The sequence below is a fragment of the Hypomesus nipponensis genome, chromosome 3, assembly GCF_054491055.1.
Source record: "Hypomesus nipponensis isolate SF chromosome 3, ASM5449105v1, whole genome shotgun sequence".
NCBI lineage: Eukaryota > Metazoa > Chordata > Actinopteri > Osmeriformes > Osmeridae > Hypomesus > Hypomesus nipponensis.
In genome coordinates this window covers 19,482,029-19,487,500 of record NC_140363.1, presented here as the reverse complement: position 1 = coordinate 19,487,500, position 5,472 = coordinate 19,482,029, and positions in this window count along the sequence as shown.

Below are 5,472 nucleotides of genomic sequence, written 5' to 3'. Positions count from 1 at the left end.
TCACAGGGGCATGCCAGCAGTCTTTGTGTTCGTGTTGTGTGGACTGCAGGACTACACACTTCTACAATCCCTCTCCCTGTTCAGGCTCCAGGAGCTGTGTTCCTGTAGCATCTCTGCTGCAGAACTGCACTCACACACACACACATGTACACACACACACACACACACACACACGTACACACACACACACGTACACACACACACACACACATACAGCGGGTCAAGGGGCCAGAGAGTTAGTGGAAAGTGAATGAGGCTCAGTCCTGCCCCCCCAGCCCCCCCTGCCCCCCCAGCCCCACCCTGGCCCAGAGCTCACAGTACGGTCAGACCTCATAGAGCTGTCAGACCAAGGAGGACTGTGACAGCGACAAGCCATTACCCCGCTGAGCTAAAGGCTCTGGGGTCGCACCCCTGACCTCAGGGCTGGGGGTCTCCAGGGAACAGGGGGTCATGAGGAGGGGGGCGCCTGATCTCTGACCCCTTTCTCTCTTCTACGGGGGCCCGTCACAAGACAAACATGCTCAGCTATGATTTATGAGGTACTAGACATCACACTGATCCTGATATGGGAGTACTGTATGGAGGAGGGGCTGTGCTTAGGATAGACAGCTAGCTGAGTTAACACTTACCTCACTGGAGCTCTGTTTAGTCAGGTTTACTGGAGGGTTCCCAACAGAGGAACAGAGGCTGTCGTTATGAGAACAATGTGCTTTTCAAATCCTGTTTCAAAACCTTGAAACAGAATGTACATAAACGAGCATGCTGGGTCCTCACCTGACGCTGTGTTGGTCTCACTTCACACCTCACAGCTGTCTGCAGGTCTTGTGTTTGTCTCACTGCTGGTGCAGACACAGCTGTGTGCGTGTGTATGTGTGTGTGTGTATGCGTGTGTGTGTGTGTGTAAACCACAGTGTGGAGGGAACTGCACCTGTGACTAGGTCTCCTTCCTTTCAGTCAGACCAGAGAACCACATCCCTCAGAGCACACACCAGACACTACTGTAGTACACACACACACACACACACACACACACACACACTACACAGCCTCCAAACTACACGCGCACTGTGATACACACACAGACACACACTCCACACTCCTGTGCACAGGGCAGTCTGCATCTTCTCTCCTGCTCCTCCTCTCTGAACAGTCAAAGCAGAAGGATCATGTTATGAGTGTTGAGTAGTAAATATGGGGACATGTACAGGCAGTAGTAAATATGGTGACGTGTACAGGCAGTTGCCTGGGCATGTCACGTTAAGCAGACCGCTGCATGGTTTTCAATATTTTCTGTAAAAATGTGTTTTGTAGCCATAAAACCGTTTAGGAGCCACAACAACAGTCAGCTAGAGAAATTGCGCAACGCCAATCCAGAACAGAGCACTTTGACGACCAACCAGAAGAGCCTCGCAGCGTACGCCAGCAGCCTCACACTACTTCCTGTTCCCCTGAGCTACCACGACCTGTGTCACAACACCATCCTGGGAAAACAAGCCAGCGCAACAATGTCACTTCCTGCTTCACAGCCCCTGGTTTCCTGTGTCAGGGCCTCTCTTCTGACTCTGGACAGAGGAGGCGAGGACCAGGGCAGGATGACAACCAAAGAGAGCAGGCAATAGGCCTTTTCTGTGCTTGACTGAAAGGAAATCTGTCCACAGATCCCTGAACAGAGTCATGGACACCAGGTCTGACCATCAGCATAACCTGTGTCACTAAAAGCAAGACAGGAACTCCTTTCCCAGTTTTGAGCTGACTGGTTCTCACAGTAAACAGGCTGCTGTCACTTTCTCCAGGTTGTGAAGTGTGGCTGTCAGGACATCAGAGCATATCTCTGATCCCGCAGAACATGTTGATCCCATCGCTGCTGCAGTCTGAAACATGCCCTGCCACAGACCCAACAGTAACAAAGACACTATTTACTGCAGCTGGCCTGGATGGTCAACAGGGAACGATCGTTCTGTGTGCCAGGGTCAACTAGGATCAGTCTGTCATCCTTCCAGCCTCCCCCCAGCCTCCCCCCAGCCTCCCCCCAGCCTCCCCCCAGCCTCCCCCCAGCCTCCCCCCAGCCTCTCACCAGCCTGTTCCCTCTCTGTGTGGGTATCCCAGGCAGTGATGAGGCCTTGGTGGTTCTGCTGAAAACAATCACACACTCTCGAGTCACATGCTTAGAGTGAGATGAGGTCCAAGCCACAATCGTAGTTCTCAGGTCTGGTTTTGGTTTCTTCCTCCTCCTCCTCCTCCCCCTCCTCCTCCTCCTCCCCCTCCTCCTCCTCCTCCCCCCCTTGAAGTTTCCAGCCAAATTAAATACACATTATTACAGAGGGCAGGGAAGGGGATGGGCAGGAAGAAAGTGTGGGGGGGAGGGATGGGGGCAGAGGGAGATGGGGGGGGGAGGGATGGATGGAGGCAGAGGGGGATGGGGGGAGGGATGGGGGCAGAGGGGGATGGGGGAGTCAGAGACGAGGGAAGCAAGGGTGGGTGCCCACTTGTGAAGCAATCTGCCATTTAGCCAAACAGCAGCCTGTTGAACATCCAAGCCTGTGCAGAGCAAGCAGCCAGCGCTGCGCTCGGTCCGTCCCTCACCGCTCAGCTGGGGATGCTGCACTCAGCCTGTACATCAGGCCGGGGGAATCTAGGGGTGATTAATCAAACCCAGAGCAAGAGGAGGGCAACGCAAAACAGCTGTTTGTGCCTGGATCCCAGCCCCAGGACCCCAGCCCCAGGACCCCAGCCCCAGGACCCCAGCCCCAGGACCCCAGCCCCAGGACCCCAGCCCCAGGTCTGTCCCCAGCCCCAGGACCCCAGCCCCAGGACCCCAGCCCCAGGACCCCAGCCCCAGGTCTGTCCCCAGCCCCAGGACCCCAGCCCCAGGTCTGTCCCCAGCCCCAGGACCCCAGCCCCAGGACCCCAGCCCCAGGACCCCAGCCCCAGGACCCCAGCCCCAGGTCTGTCCCCAGCCCCAGGACCCCAGCCCCAGGACCCCAGCCCCAGGACCCCAAACAAGACAGACTCTGGATTTAGGCTGGAGTGTTTGTTTCTGTGTCACTCTCACAGGGATTCATGATTAAGGTACTGAAAGCTCTGCTCTGCTGGAAAACTCAACACTTTATTCCCACCATCACATCACAGGAACAGCTAAAACCAACCATATGATACAAGACACATCCCATCCATTTGTTCACTAAACTCTGTTTTCCTGAACCATTTTCATGTGAATTTCTTTGAAATTGTCATCATGGCCCCATTTGTTTCCAGGCTACAACAGTCCTACAAATGACTGTTTATAGTAGCGATGATGGATTCAATGATTACAGAGTAAGTGCTTGCCAGCATGTGCCCAGTTCTTAGGGGTTGTATTTTCCCCTCCCTTTTCACCTGCCCCCTTCTCCCCCCACCCCCCTCTTCAATCTCTGAGGAGCTTCTTATTTTGGAAAAGAGGTATTATATTACTTGTGACTCGTCAAAAGGTTAGTAAATCTGCCAAAGTCGAGATGAATCACAGACAAAAGGGGGGGCAGACAGAAAGCGATGGATCCAAAACATCAGACAGGAACTTTTTCTCCCAGCAGCCACTTGGGCTCCTGAGGGAGGGATCAGCCGCTTCCTGTGCTAGGCTAGCTGGACGTGGGCACTGTCCCGCACGCACATCAAACACCAGCACACTGGGGCTCTGCTGCGGTGCACATGCTACATGCTGCTGTTCACACACGCAAGCACACGCTACACTCATATGAACACAGATTTGTGTATGTATTATGTGCACTACCTCCCCCCCCCACACACACACACACACATACTGACACGCACAACCAAACAATGAGAGAGAAAGCATGAAATGTTTAACATGAAACATTACGTGGTTGTTTGGTTGATATAATGTATGTCCTGACAGAAGAGCATGTGATTGAAGAGGTCATGTGACAGAAGAAGTGATTCTATCGTGAGTCAGGTGGTTGAGCGGTTAGGGAATCGGGCTGGTAATCAGAAAGGCGCCGGTTCGATTCCCGACTGTGTCAAATTATGTTGTGTCCTTGGGCAAGGCACTTCACCCTACTTGCCTCCGGGGGAATGTTCCTGTACTTACTGTAAGTTGCTCTGGATAAGAGCGTCTGCTAAATGACTGAATGTAAATGTAAATGATTCATGGGCTGTGTCTGCTTCATCGGACCCTCTCCATCTGAGGTTATGTTGTTTAACGCCCACACCCTCGCTTCTCACAGAGAAGGTCAGGGGTCAGACATCTAGATCAAAACACAGCAACCTCTCCAATCAGTCTGCCCTCCCTGGCCTCTGGGGTTCTGAAGTTGTGAGAGAAAGAAACAAGAAAAACTGCTCTGGGGTTGTCTTTGATGTGTCCCCAGAACAAGAAGAGAGAAGCAGCTTTGGAAGTCATCAGAGTGCCACAGTGCCCCGGTCTAATTAAAGACACGCATCTCGTCTCTTTGTTCGCTGTCCTGTTGGGGGGACAGGATGGTGACCACATCACCACACCACTCTGATGACCAGCTTCCTGCGCTGATAGCAGAGTACGTGCTGTTGACCTGTCAGGTGCTGGGTAAGGCGTGGCTTGCTGCTCACACCGACCTGTCGTCAATAGTGTCTGCTCACATATAGTAGAGTAGAGTAGAATAGGGTAGAGCAGTATAGAGTAGAGTATGGTAGAGCAGAGTAGAGCGGAGTAGGATAGAGTAGAGTAGAGTAGAGTAGAGTAGAGTAGAGTAGAGCAGTGTAGAGCACAGTAGAGTAGAGTAGAGCAGCGTAGAGCAGAGTAGAGCGGAGTAGAGCAGCGTAGAGCGGAGTAGAGTAGAGTAGAGTAGAACAGAGCAGTGTAGAGTAGAACAGAGCAGTGTAGAGTAGCGTAGAGCAGAGAAGAGTAGAGTAGAGCTGTGTAAAGTAGAGTAGAGTAGAGCAGGGTAGAGTAGAATAGAGTAGAGTAGAGTAGGGTAGAGTACAATAGAGTAGAGTAGAGTAGGGTAGAGTACAATAGAGCAGAGTAGAACAGAGCAGTGTAGAGTAGAGTAGAACAGAGCAGGGTAGTGTATGGTAAAGTAGAGCAGAGCAGAGCAGAGCAGAGCAGAGTAGAGTAGAGCAGAGCAGAGTAGAGTAGAGCAGTGTAGAGTACAGTAGAGCAGGGTAGTGTATAGTATAGTATAGTATAGCATAGTATAGTATAGTATAGTATAGTATAGTATAGTATAGCAGAGCAGAGCAGAGCAGAGCAGAGCAGAGTAGAGTAGAGCAGAGTAGAGTAGAGCAGTGTAGAGTACAGTAGAGCAGGGTAGTGTATAGTATAGTATAGTATAGTATAGTATAGTATAGTATAGTATAGTATAGTATAGTATAGAAGAGCAGAGTAGAGTAGAGCAGTGTAGAGTACAGTAGAGCATAGTAGAGCATAGTATAGTATAGTATAGTATAGTATAGTATAGTATAGTATAGTACAGTACAGTATAGTATAGTATAGTATAGTAC